Genomic DNA, 13,962 nt, shown 5'->3' with positions numbered 1-13,962 from the left:
CCATGGCTGCCCGCATGTTCAGAGGCCCACATGGAGCTTCCCTGACTATCAGATTCATCATGGAAGCCACCGGGTTTGAGTATCATTATGGGTTCTATGTGGACATAGCTGAGCTTGGAGCCAAGATTGCGGTACTCTCCAGGGCCACCTGGAGGTGAAGGAAACGTGCCGGCATGGGGAGGGGCGGGCCCAGGCTGCCACTGGGCCCTGCTGGCTCACCCAAGAAAGGAGATAAATATAGACCCAGGATTACTCAGACACAGCCTGGGAAAACCGGCTCCACGCCTTGACTTCAGCCCTGGACCAGTCTCACCTTTACCTGCCTGCCCACTCTGTGCCCGCTGCCAGGCCCGCCCCGCCTCCTCCTAGGACTCCCCACCTGGGAACTCTGGGACAGCCCTTCCTACCTGCTCTCTGGGGGCGGGACAGAAACCAAGGCCCAAGAGGGAGGAGGGCACTTGCCTCAAGTCCTCCAGCAGGTCAGGTGCGGACAAAGCCAGGGCTGCACCCGGCCTTAGAGGTCACCTTCTCAGGCCCAGGCCCTCCATCCATCCGGACTCAGTTTCCCCATCTGGGAGACAGGAGCCTGGCGCACCTAGCCCTCCATTGCCTTGGGCCTGCTGCAGGTACCATGGAACTGGAGACCTCCCAGCAGAAAGGGGATGAGGCTGGGACCTCGTGCACGAGGAGACGCTGGCCCGAGTGGGATGTGTACAGCTCCCCTCTGGCACTGGGACTCTGGAACCAGATCGCATGAGCTCAAATCCCGGCTGTCCCTTTGTCAGCTGTGGGACTTCAGTCAGGTTACTGGATATATTTGTGCCTCAGTTTCCTCGTCTCTAAAATGAGAATAGCAATGGTAGTTCTTATTACATGTTATGATATAATATAAATATTGCATGTAATATATATTGCATACATACAATAACAAGAGCCCATAAGGGCGCCAGCCTCCAAGAGTGCCAGGGAGGTTTAGATGAGTTATTACATGCCAAGCATTGACACCTGGGCTTGGCATGGAGCAATGGCTCGTGCATGTTTATTGCGATCACCTAGCTCAGCAGATGGGGGCTATGAGGCCGGGGCCTGGGAGGGCGGCTCTGAGGCTCTTGCCTGCCAAGGGAACAGCCTGGCCCTGGGCCATGCCATGTTCAGGTCCCTGCTGTGCTGTGGCCTCTGCAGCAGCCCCCCTGCCCCCCTCGTGCTCGTGAATGTCCACACGGATATATGTGCCCCCCCCGAGTACCTGCACACACACACACGTCCACGAACAAATGGGCACCCAGGGCACAGCCTTGCACACAAATGTACACCCATGTATGGGCACAGAGAGGCGGGTGCCTGCAGGTGTGTCTCCATACACCCTCACCAGCACGCACGCTTTCAGACTCAGGGGTGTCCCGGCCGGGCCCGGCCCTGAGGTGACCGTCTTCACAGCAGAGGAATGCAGACAGCTGGGGATACTCTGCCAGCGGACGTGAGGGAGAGGCCCCGGGGAAACCACACAGGCAGGCATCCAGGCAGGCATGCCAGGCTGAGGCGGGGCCCTTGGGTGCCAGAAATTGTGCTGGGAGGGGGGCATGTGCAGATACTTTCATACTCTCGTCTCTCCCATCACCCAGTGTCCTCGGAGCCTCTGGGACTTCAAGGCCAAAGGGTCTCACAGACCATCATCCTCCCCTGGAGGTAGCAAGCAGGTTCTGACTGCCCAGCCCTGCTGTGTGGCAGGGCCCTGTCTCTCTCGGGGCTGCAGTGGCTGGTCTGAGCTGTGAGGGGCCACACCAGCTGGTCTTCCTCATGCGGGAACCAAGAGAACCTAGGACCACAGAGATCTACAGGAGGAGGACTGCAGTCATTGACTCAACTCAAGGGACGGACACGATGTGGAAGTCTCTAGAACTCCTTGGGTAGGGCTCATGCTGACCCAACAGCCACTGTGCGCTAAGGCACTTGCATTTACCAGCTCTCTGGATGCTCACAAAACAGGCCCTACTCTCATTTACAGACATGGAGTCTGAGTCTGTGACCTTCCCGGGTCCCAGAGCTGGCTGACTCCCGAGCCCAGCCTCCACCCAGGGTGCATGTGTGCGGCCTCTGCCACTGGGCATGTTGCATACAGCAGGTGAAGGGGTCTGCAGGTGAGGCCTACACACGGCAGGTAGCATGAAAAGCACGGTCCCAGAGGCAAGGATCACTGGGCCCAGGTGGCACCTTGCCACATCTACCCTCTGCAGATCACAGCTTTGGTACCCACGGGTGGGACCACATGGGGGTGGGGTGGGGCAGGGCGGGGGGAGGCTGAGAGCCACCTGGGGGCATCGGGCTCTCTGCCAGCACCCAGTACGGGGGACCAGCTGAGTCTGCATGGGGGCCATGTTGGTGTACCAAGAGAGAGAACGCCCTGAGATGGGAACAAGGTCTCTGTATCATCAGCCCCAGGGTCGGGGAGGCCATCCCCTATCTCCCCCATAAAGAACATATGGCTTCAGAGGAACAGGAGCCAATGAGTTCCAGAATAGACTGAGCAGGAGGAGGGGCTGGTGAGGACCCCAGTGAGGACCCGCTTGATGGCAGAGTCCCTGAGACCAGACCTGATGCCCATAGGCCCCTGTGAAAGGTCCCCAAGTCAACTGGGTCCCCCATGTTCCAGCCCCATGGGACAAGGGGCATTATGCAGTGGTGCCTGTGGAGGAAGGGAGGGGGAAGGAGGGAGTGAATAACCAAAATCCCATCCAGAGAACCCGAGCTGGATGGGTACCCCTGCGTGCCCCTGGCAGGCTCCCCCCACAGGCTGGGCTGCCTTACTCCTGGGGAAGCTAAAAGGGGAAGATGACAGTGGAGTCAAGGGAGGACCCAGCAGACTAGTGATATGCCAAAGCTATCCAGGGTAGGAAGGATTGTAGCTCCAGCGCCACGGCTCCTTGAGGAGAGCCTGAAGTGGAGCCTCGGGGCTGGTCAGGTCAGCAGCGCTCAGCAGCCTGGGGTCTCCAGCCTGCCTGTCCAGCTCTTTTCAAAAGGGGGGGGGGCATTCTCACTGCCCCAGGCTCCCACCTGCTCTGACAGCACCAGGAGTGGTGGAGACAGGTGACTCCGCTTCTCTGGGTCCCAGTCTCCCTGAGCAGCAGCAGTGCCCACCACTCAGGGTTGTTCTGACCCTTGGCTGCCGTCCCATTCCGAAAGAGCCAGGCACAGCTTCCTACACAAAAGCTCTCACCGGGGCCATCTGCAGTTTCCAGACTTCTCAAGGCCCCTGCACTCCTTTCCAAAGCACTCCTAGGCTAGAGACACTACCCAGCACAGGACTCTGGAGCAGAGCAAGACAGCCAGTGCCACCCCACTTCTCAGCCTCCCAGACCCAGGCCCAGAGAGGGGGAGTGATGCAGGGAAACAAACAGGCAGGGCCTGCAGGACTCATGGCCAGCTTCCTCTCCCACCGCAGCCTCGAAGAGGAGGAGAGACCATGGGCTCCCAGCAGTGTCCTCGGGGCAGCCCTGGGGTCTTGCTGTGGCTTCTCGAGCTCTCGGTGCCACCCTCTGGCCCTTCCAGGGCACAGGCCTTCCTCCTTCTGGGGAACCCTTCCCTCCCAGTTCCCGCAGTTGCTGTTTCCTTGTGCCCCACGCAGGGACCACGCAGAGCCAGAGTCCCAGAGGCGGGAGGAAGGGGCGGCCTCCCCAGGGTGTCCTAGAGTCCCACAGGGGGAGCCGCGGTTGGCTTGTGTGTGTGTGTGTGGGGGGGGGTGACACGTGGAGGCGCTGCACCGCGGTGATGTCAGACCCCGCCGCGCCCCGGTCCCAGCACGTTCGGCCGCCGAGCGGGGAACAAAGCGTCCTGCGCATTCCTGCGCGCTGACTCACCGCCCGCACGTAGCGCGCCGCCGCCACCGCCGCTTTGCCCAAAATTGGTCGCGAGCGAGGGCGGGCCAAGCGCAGCGCGGCGGCTGGGAGCGCGGGGCGGGGAGAGAGCAGTGCGCGGGCCGCCACCCCTCACCCCGCCCGCCCCGCCGAGGATTTCCCAAAACAGGCAAGAGAGGGAGCGGCGGCGGGGACGCCCGCGGGTCCCCGCGATGGCTCGGGAGGGTCAGGCAGGGGCCCACCGCGGGGTGGGAGGGTGAGCAAGGCTCCGGCGGAGGGCCAGGAGCACCTGTCTTGGAGCCTCTGTTTCCGCATCTGCTAAATGGGGATGCGCAGGGCACGGTCGTAAGCACTTGGTATGAGCCGCCTCAACTAGTTCTTACACCAACCCCATGAGAAACGTGTATTATTATCACCGTTTTACAAAGAGGGAAGCGGAGGCCAGGGCACTGATTAGCTTGAGGTCCCGTACGAGTGCGTGGCAGAGCTAGGGTTCGAACCCAGGTTGTAAGCTTCCAGAATCTGCATGTACCCCCCGGAGGCTGAAGTATGCAGCGAAGCATCTGGCGCAACGCGAGGGGTGTGGTCCCTGGCCGCTGCCCCTCTTGGTGTTGCGGCCAGGCCCCTCACTTCAATAAACCTCCATTCCCTCGCCTATTAAGTGGGTGCCTGTGGAAGGGCGCCCTCCAGGGGCGGTCTGGGGAATGACAAGTGAGGATCCAAGTGGGGTTGGTGGGAGGAAGACATGGTGGTTTGATTCTACCGGTGTTCTAACCCCCGGGCCAGGCGGTGGGCTGGGCAAACAGCAGAGTACAGAGAGGAGCCAAGCTAAGCCTGGGGACACCTGCCAGGCACGGACACACTGGGGTGGCCTCCAAAGGGCAGCCAGGAGGCTAGAGAGCACTGAGCTGCCTGTGCCCCTTGGGAGAATATTTGAGACAGTGGGGGGCTCCTTGCCCTGGTCCTTCTTCCAGCCTGGCCACTTTACCCATTGCAGCCTGATTTCAGAGAAGGTGGAGCTCTGTGTAACCCTGGGGTGTCTGGGCCAGAGGCCTGCCCTGAGTTGACAGGAGCAAGATGGCCAGCAGGTGGCCTTGCTCTCCCTAGGCTGTGGTGTCACCCACCTGGGGTTCATCTGAAAGTCAGGGAAGGCCCTGGAAGGAAATCCCAAGGAATCCCAGCCAGCACAGCTGAGACTCGACTTGGAGCTCAGGGGAAAGTCCACTCCCAGCCGGACACACAAGGCCTCTGGGCTGGCCTCCAAGCTCTTCTCCCATCACTGAGTCTCTCCCACCGTTCACTGCTGCTCTTAGGACAAGCCACGCCTTTTCAGGCCCACCAGCCGGCACCCATGCTGCTTCCTCTACTACCCGGAATGTTTTATCCGCCTTCAGAGCCTTGCTCGAATGTCTCTTCTTCCGGGAAGCCTTCCTGACCCTGCAGATAGAGGCAGGCACTCACTCCTTGGTGTTCCTGGGGCTCCGTGTCTCTCCCTCCCTTTCGACCACCCCAGAGTGTGGCACAGAGCACAGTAGTCCTTGGGCCCAGAGCCTTGATCCCTGGTCTTCCACGCTCCTAGGACCCTGTCCCAGGCTGGTACTGTGTCTCTTTCCCTGGATCTCAGGTGGGCCAGCTACCCAAAGACCCAGCCCACATCTGATGCAGAACTGGCTCAGCACGCTCGCTGTGTGACAGTAGAAGGTACAGCCCTGGGGCCTGAGGACCCCTGTCCTCTGGCCCTGGCTGTGGGACCTTGGGCTGCTGAGGTAGGCCCTGCCCTGCCTGCTTCCTAGGCCTGTTTGCAAGATCGTTTGAAGGAAAGCAGTGAGAATCCTTGGCACGTGGGCACAGCACCCCCACACAGCTATCATTATGACGGACCTGCCTTGTGCCGGAGGCTTGGGTGCTGAGGCTGGGCGGCAGACGGCTGATGAACTCAGCAGCAGCCCCAGCCCCTGGCTGACTCAGGCTGAGAAGGCCCCGGGAGAAGCGCTGCTTTCTGGTCAGCCTGAGCCAACCCAGCCCTGGCCCTCTACTCCCCACCCCAGGATTTGCCCAAATCCGAGGCCATTCTGGTCCTCTTATCTGGGGAGATAAAGGTCCCCTCCCCCTGGAGGACATAGCTATTCAGCTGGCTTCCGTGTGACCTTGGCACCCCTCACCCTCTCCGGGTCAGCCTGGGGGAGTCCTGGTGGGGGGCAGGCAACGGCTTCACAAAGCTTATGGGCATGCTTTCCAGGCAGGCAGGGTTGAGGGGAGAGGGGCTCCCTCACGGCTTCTGGGACCCTGAGGAAGAGGTCCTGCTCTCTTGCTCCTCAGTGCCTGGCCCAAGGTGGTGGTAGGAGTTTCTAACAACCCCATGACATCATCCTTCTGAGAGCCTGGGGTGGTTATTTTTACATTCCACTTAGGGAAACTGAGGTGCAGAGATCGGAAAGCCTTTACCCCAAGCCACACAGCCAACAGCTGGGCCAGTGGTGTTGTGGGTCTGTCAGCCTAGTCAGAGCCCATATGTTATAGCCCTCCATTTTCTGTGGGCTCCTGGCTGGTGCTGGCTGCCTCCTTCCCTCTCCACCTGCCAGGACACCAGCTGTATGCCAGGGCTTGGACAAGAATCCACTTATGAGCCCTCACATGAATCCCTAGGACAGAAGAGGTCATCAGAGCTCGGAGAGCTGGAATTGCTTGGCCCAGGTCACACAGCAGAAGAGGCAGAGATTGGGCCCCCTTTATCCCTGCTCTGGGCCCTATACCAGCTGCTTCCCCAGTCGGTCAGGGCTTCAGGGCTCTGCCAATACCAGGCCTCGGGGAGCCTGCAGGGGGACCCTGCAGTCTCACAGACACCCCGTGGCTATGGGTGGCCAAAGAGGGTGTGTGCCCATCCTGCCAGGGTGGGCCCACCAGACCTGCCTGGGCCCGAGGATCCTTGCCAGGCTCACATGAAAGCGTGAGGTCATTGGCCATCCCAGCTCCCTGTCCCATCTCGCTGCTGTGACTCAGCCCTGCCATACCCAGACCTCCTCCTTCAGGGGACCCCAGCAATGGCATAGCCTGGCCTGGGCTGCCCCCACTCCCTGCCTGCCCGCTCGGGGCCTCCCACCCTGAGTCACCACTCACCTCACCACCCAGCACGTGGCTCACAGCAGAAACAGCCTACTCCTCTCATCCAAGCTCCCAGAGTTCCCACTGCTAAAGGCCCACCAGCCAGGCTGAGGGATGGGGATCTTTTCCTACTGCCCTTAGACGCAGGCCCCGAGGCTGACCCCCAGGACCCGCTTCTGGGGATTCTCTGGCCCTGACAGCAGAATCTGGAATTGAGGTAAAGAGCTCAGATCAAGGCCTCAGACTGACCTGGATTCAAATCTTAGCTCTTCTGCCGTCAGAATGGGTGATCTTGGACAAGACACCTCAGTTTCCCCATCTGGAAAGTGTTGAACACTGCCTGGGGTTCATTCTTCAAGTGCCAGCTGCTTAATAAGCCCAGGAGGGTTTCAGTGGCTGGTGGGGAGACCGTACATGGTCCTTGATGCCACTCCAGGGAAAGACTCCCTGGACACTGAAGCTTCCAGACTGCCCTTTGCAGACTGGGCACCATACTTCCCTAGGTGGTTCCAGAAGGCTCTGTGAAGAGGCCACAGGTGACCCCACACTCTGCAGCTTCTAGGGTAACCACAGAACAACTCATTTCCTGGAGGATGCTTAGACCAAAGGAGGGGCCTGCCTGTAGCCACCCAGCTGAAAGTTGAACCTGAGCCTGCCACTCCATGCCCCTCTTCCCAGCCACGTCCCAGGACCCAGGATGCCCTCCCCTGCCAGTGCCAGAGAAAACATTCTGGGGAGGACTGCAGAGCTCATCTGCCCTCGGGAAGCTCTCAGGAACCCTGCTCAGAACCCAGTTTCCCAAACTCCTTTGGCAATGGAGTCCCACCTGCTTCCAGTGTTTTCCTTGGAACATACTACAGGAGACCCTGGGCTGGGCTGCGTCAGCCCATGAGGCTTTTGTCTTTATCAGGTCCCATCATGCTCAGAAGGCCACTCCCCAAGCTGTGGACCCCCAAGTGGGGACCCAGCAAGCCTGGGCCAAGGCCAGTGGAGGAAGAGTGGACCCAAGAGAGAACATTCCCGACTTCCCCATTTCCAATTCAACAAGTCCTTATGGAGCATCTGGTTGGGACAAGGGGACAGAGGCTGGAGAGTTCACATAGGAGGAGAAGGGCAGAGAGGAAAGAGAAACGTCACGGACACTGGGATCCGACAGACCTGAACTTGAACCTCTGACCATTACAGGTCAAACTCTCCAAGCTCTCGGAGTCTGAAGCCTCGTCTGAAAATGGAGGCACTGACACAGCTCAGAGGGTTATGTTGTCAGAATTAAGCGAGCACGAGAACATGACTCTGCTCTGTAATTAGGTGTTCAACAATGGCTACCACGGACAGAGCCCTTTCTCACTTAACCCTTCCCACAGCCACAGTACTGTGATGACGCCTACTCGTAGATGACGAGACTGAGGAGGCTGGGGCTTGAAGAAAGAGGGAAGCGCACAGGTCATGAGAGGTGGGCCTCTGCTACAAACCTGGCTCGGCCTGACACGGGAGGCAGAGCCCATAGCCACAGCCTGCCCTCGGAGACCCCAAGTAAGGCCTAGCTAGAGACTTAGAGCCTAGCAAGGCTATAAATGAGAACCACATGGGTGTTCAGAGGATGGTTTGATCTCATATCTTAGATGGAATCGGGAAGACTTTCTGGAGGAGGTAACATTTTGGTGGGCTTTAAGGATGGCCAGAATAAATCAGGTAAGACTGGAAGGAGGCTAGGAGGCCCAGGCTTGCACCGAGGCAAAGAGGCAAGAAAATCTGTGATGTCTCCAGGGAATGACAAGCCCTGCGGTGTGGTGGGCTAAAGTTTTACGCACCCAGGTCACCATTGGTGGGATGAAGAAGGAAGGATAGCTCAGCGTCGGACCCCTAGCAGGTCGGACGCCAGGGTGGGCATCGGGGCATGACAAGTCGCTTCACCCTGATGCCGGGCTGGGTCCTGGCTACAGGCTTCCTGCTGAAGCCTGGTTTTCATGGGGAGGCTGCGTTTCCCAAATCTGCACATGCTTCTTGTCTGCTGTGGCATTATATGGCATGCCAAAGCCAATGGGGGTGGATGGAGCAAGCCGGGGGTGGGAGCATGTGCTCTGGGGGCGTCTATGTGACCCAGAGTAGTAGAGGGGCCTCGTGGGGAATCTGGCCTGTGGCATGACAATTTCTAGTAGATCTAGCCAGGCAAGAGGCCAAATCTGCCATTGGCTCTACAAAAAACCCTCCCAGTAGCTGTGAGGTGGGATTTTTCTTCTCAGATCCCTTTGACAGTTGTGGCCTCTGACCCTCGGGAAGGTTAAACTGCGGTGTGGCCTGGGTCACATGGCCAGTGAGCACGAAAACCAGCCTCAGACTGTCCAGCCCCTGCCCCACACTACCTATATCCTGGCCCGGGGCTGAACACTCAGCCATAGGGGATTGGGGGCGGACTGGGGGGCAGGACAGGGGTTCAAGCCTGAGTCACAGGGCTTTGAAGCTGACAGTTGGATCTGCCAAGCCACAGAGGCTCCAGGGGTGGGCTGGCCCCTGACTCACCCCCACACCCCGGACCAGCCCCAGGCAGAGGCTTCAGCTCCTGACCGCCCTTTTGCCTGCGCCTCTCCTGGGTCATTCACGGCTCAGGATTCCCAGGTGCTGGGCAGGAAGGCCAAGGCCTTTAGGCAAGGAGGTACCCCAGGCACACCTCTGCTCAGGAATTTCAGCCGGGAATCACAGTGGGAACCTGAGCTTTGCCTGCCTGCTGGGCACCAAGCAAACCTTGATGATCTAGGCAGCGAGCACTTATTTTTAGCTGACATTTAATTCTAGAACCCAAGTACTATACTTTCGGTGGCCCGACCTCCTGGTGGCTCACCCCTTCCCAGAGGGGAAATACATCCTCCTGGTGGGGCATTGGGTGTGCCTTGGAAAACCTGGCTTCTAGGCAACAGAGTGGGTGTGACTCTGAAAACCCGCCAGCCACAAGTCCTGGCCCCTGGTGGCGGTGGGATGGGGGAGAAGGCTGGGGCTCCAGCCCCTCCAAATGCAGGGGCCTGGGTCTCAGAGAGAAAAGAGTCCAGGCATTCTGGGTTTCCAGATCCAGGCCTGGCAGGATGACCTCTGGCAGGTTGTTCCTCTCCCTGGACCTCGACTTCCTCATCTAGCTATAGTCCAAGGACCCTTCCATCTTTGGATACTTGTCTGATTTTTTTTTTCTTAAATATTATCTCAAGTCTTCATCATTAGAACATTTTAAAGATGGTACCATGCAGGAAAAGGGTCTAGATCTCTCTCATCAGAAAAATGTTTATGCAAAAACAGGCTTTGTCTGGTAGGACGAAGCTATCTGTTCCATCTCGCTGCAGTGCTAGGCTTACAGCAGCAGTGCCCAGGCCTGTGGTAAGCCCCAGGTAGGGATTTCAGAGCAGACTGTGCCTCAGTGAGCTCACTGGCTCAGTGAGGAGACACACCACTCCCCAGGAAATAACCAGATATTTCCAGGACAAGTGTAATGTGCTATTCAAAGCTTTTGAAGTTTGACCTTTCTAATTTCCCTAACCACATCTGTTACAAAAGAGGTGGATGAATGTTGTGTAGATGTATGGCTAGAAGGATAAATGAAAGGTTAGTGGATGGATGGATGGATGGATGGAGGCATGGATGGATGGGTGGATGGATGGATGGATGGATGAAAAGAACACTGGATACACATGATATAGGGTCATTGAGGGAAAGTTCCAACCTTGCTTCTTAATCATTGTGTGACCCTAAATAAGTCACTTCTTATCTGTAAAATGAGAATCTTATCTGGAAAGACCTCATCTGCAAAGTGTGAATTATGAGCTGAGCCTGCCTCCCAGGTCTATTGTGGGTATCCTGTGCGATAAGAATGGACTGTCTGTATCTACCTAACAGCTGTGACAAGGCCTCAGAGAATGACCTTGTAGGCATGGGCTCTGTGGTGTGTTTTTACTATGGGGTGAGGGCCTCCATGGACACGGGTGGGAGGCTGCTTCCGCTTTGGGGGTCCCCACTCTCCCAGTCAGCCTAGGGTTCTCTGCCTTACAAGGGAGAACTAGCCCTGGAGGAAAGTTGCTGCAGGTGAGGCCCCCGTGGGCTGCAGAGCCAGGAAAGCACATTGAGGGCGCACTGAGTTCAGGGTTAGGGCTTTGACCTTAAGCTGATCCACTTCCTAACCTTGGCTCTGCCACCTGCTAGCTGTCTGACATTGGGCAAGTCGTGAGCCTCTGGTTCCTCATTTATAAAGTAGGGTGTAATGACAGTACCTACCTCTTGGGTGTATGATGTCCACCGATGGGGATAAGGTGTGTGAATTAGGTAGCAGAATGCTTGGAGTATGGAAAACACTCTGTAGCCGTGTGTTTACCCCACAGCCCTGAAAGGCCGTATGGGGAATTGGGCCCTTAGCACTTTGGAGGGAACTTGAAAATTCAGAGCGCAGAGATGTTCATCCTGGATGCCGAGTCCCTAAGCTGGTTTCCTTATTTTGGAAAGTCCAGCAGGAGCCACATGGCCTCTTGACGAGGGTGCGTTGACTGAACAATATCTACTTTCGGCTGAAATGCCAGCAGTTCCGTGGGCCTCGCTGACCCTGACCTGATCACCCCTAGATTAATAACAAACAGGGCCCATGAATTATTCCTTTACAAGTACAGTTTATATGGGAGATAGAGATCTCTCCAAATGGGCAGAGGTAGAGGGAGGGGGAGATCTGGCAAGGGTTGTCCTCCAGGGAAGCCGTGGACACCAGGGGAGCTGGTCCCACGGGGCCGAGACGGCCTTTGCGGAGACGCAGTGTGGGGACGGTGGTGTGGGTGGTGGCAGGCCCCGCTGTCTCAGGGTGAGCTCTGGCTGAGGGCAGGAGGCCCAGACCACCCGCCAGAAAGAGGCCCTGAGGCTGAGTGGCCCCAGGCCTGAATGGGGGCAGCCCTGACCTGCAGCCTTGGGGACAAATAATGATGGGAATGTCTGAACCTCCTCAGTCCTTAAATGCCCGAGCCAGGCAGGCTCCAGGGCCAAACCTTCCCCAAGCCCTCGTCCCCTGCAGACTCCAGACATCACCCCCCGGCCAGCCCCATCTTCCCAGCTACTCGCTCTGCTAAGCCGCCTACACGGTATGTGCTTACAGCCAAGACGCTGTGTCCCTTCCGCTGGGGCTGCAAACAGAACTTCCTGAAACCTAGTGGGACCAGGGTGGCGGGAACAGGGAAGCCACTGGTTTTCCAGAAGGGAGAGTGCAGAGGGTCCCAGGCGGCGAGCAAGAGCTTGCGGGGCTGTCTGGTGAGCTCTGAACTTGGGTCAGGTTAGTTCTGAGTGCCGCAGGCTTTCAGAGCTGAGAGCACCCCTCTCGGTCAGTGGGAAAAAAGAAACACTTCAGGGAAGCCAGGGAAGGGGCAGGACTTGTCCAAGGCCACACAGAATGAATTGCAGAGGTGGGACAATGCTTGCTGGTTCTACAACCAAACCAGGCTCTAGTCCCCACCACCAGACATTTCATCCTCCTTCCTGGGTGTCCTCAATCCCACCAAGTGGCTTCAGCTGCTGGACAGCCCAAGAGACTTACTCTCAGTGCAGAGGGGAGGGTGAGAGCTTTGGGGGTCAAGGGAAGATGACCTAGCCCTGTCCCAGGTGTCCCAGATGTCCCTAGCCCCAGATGACCTAGCCCTGTTTCCTCCAGGGCTTATTCTCCCTTGTCCCCTCTCCTTGTTCTGCTCTGGCCTTCCTGCCAGTGGGTCCTTCCTGGCAGCCCTTCCCAAACAGACCCTGGGGCTGTCCTTGGACCCCTGACAGCTTCGCGGCTGTGCTGGAAAGTGTGGGGTTGGATCAGTAGCCAAGAGAACATGTCTGGGCCCCATCACTGTCTTGAGCAAGTTGCCTCTCCTCTTGGGCTTCCGTTATCCCATCCAGCAAGTGGGAGTGGAGACTGGAGAGAATTTCTAGAGGGCAGTTTCGGGCACCGTGTGTCACCCAGAAATATGCCTCGACTTCTCTCTTCTGCCTACCTGCCCTCCTCACAAATCTCTCCTTGGATTGGGCCGGGGCCAAGCCTAAGCGGGGCAAATTATTTTGTGTGCAGAATGATGCCTTCCAGATCCCGCCAGGGGACCCTTGGCTGAATCCCCGTCCCTTGACCCGCAGCCTTTAGCAGCCCAGGCAGGAAACGGGGATGAGGCAGAGCAGTGGGCAGACGGCCGGGGTCGTCGGTGGGAGCCCGAGCTATGGGGCTGGGGTGCCATGCAGCCAGGCCAGCCAGGATGGGCATGGGGTGACTGTCAGGGCCAGGCTGGAGAGCTATGGGGCTTGGGCTGACTATTTTTAACTCAGCTTAATTTTCCCTACCTGGAAACCAGCTCTTGCCGGTGGAGTGGCCCTGTTCCGGGAAGGCTTTCACCCCCTCGGACCTGGGCTCGCTCAGGTTCCAGGGGCCAGGCCTCTCCATTTCATGGGAGCCCTCTTTGCCGTGCTCGGGGAAGGAGGGGAACTGGAGCCGGGCGCAGCTCCCCTCACCGACCCTGCCCGGCCCGGGCAGCGGCCCCTGCCCTGTCGTCATCCTTTTTTTCACACCACAGAGGGATCCTGTCTCCTGGTCTGTTTAATTCTCCTATTATGTTTCCCAGACTCGGAGCCTCTGATTCCCTATTGTCCTGAGCAGTGCTGTGCATTTGTGTAAAGATTAGACGCGGTAGAACCCTCGCTCTCCTTCCAAATGGTCTTTCTCTTTTACTTTCTCAAATCCGAGTTCTTTCTCTCACCCTAGGCTCTGCTTCCTTGTCCTCCCTCTCTCCCTGCCTGTCTTTATCTGCCTCCCCGTTTGTTTTCCTCCCCACCCGGACCCCCTCCTGCTCCCTGCTGACCTGCTCGTTCTTCATTCTTCTCTTCATGGTTCAGTGGTTTGAATTCTCTATCCGCCTCCTCCCCCACCCTGACCCTGCTTAATTCTGTATTTATATTCTCCAGGAGACTAATAGAAATGACTAGGAGTATTGCTCACCTCATTCCAGAAATAACTCTTCTAAATTCTTAG

This window comes from Lontra canadensis, unplaced genomic scaffold, assembly GCF_010015895.1.
Source record: "Lontra canadensis isolate GAN:19392208 unplaced genomic scaffold, GSC_riverotter_1.0 scaffold60, whole genome shotgun sequence".
Classification (NCBI taxonomy): Eukaryota; Metazoa; Chordata; class Mammalia; order Carnivora; family Mustelidae; genus Lontra; species Lontra canadensis.
This window is presented reverse-complemented; position numbering follows the sequence as displayed.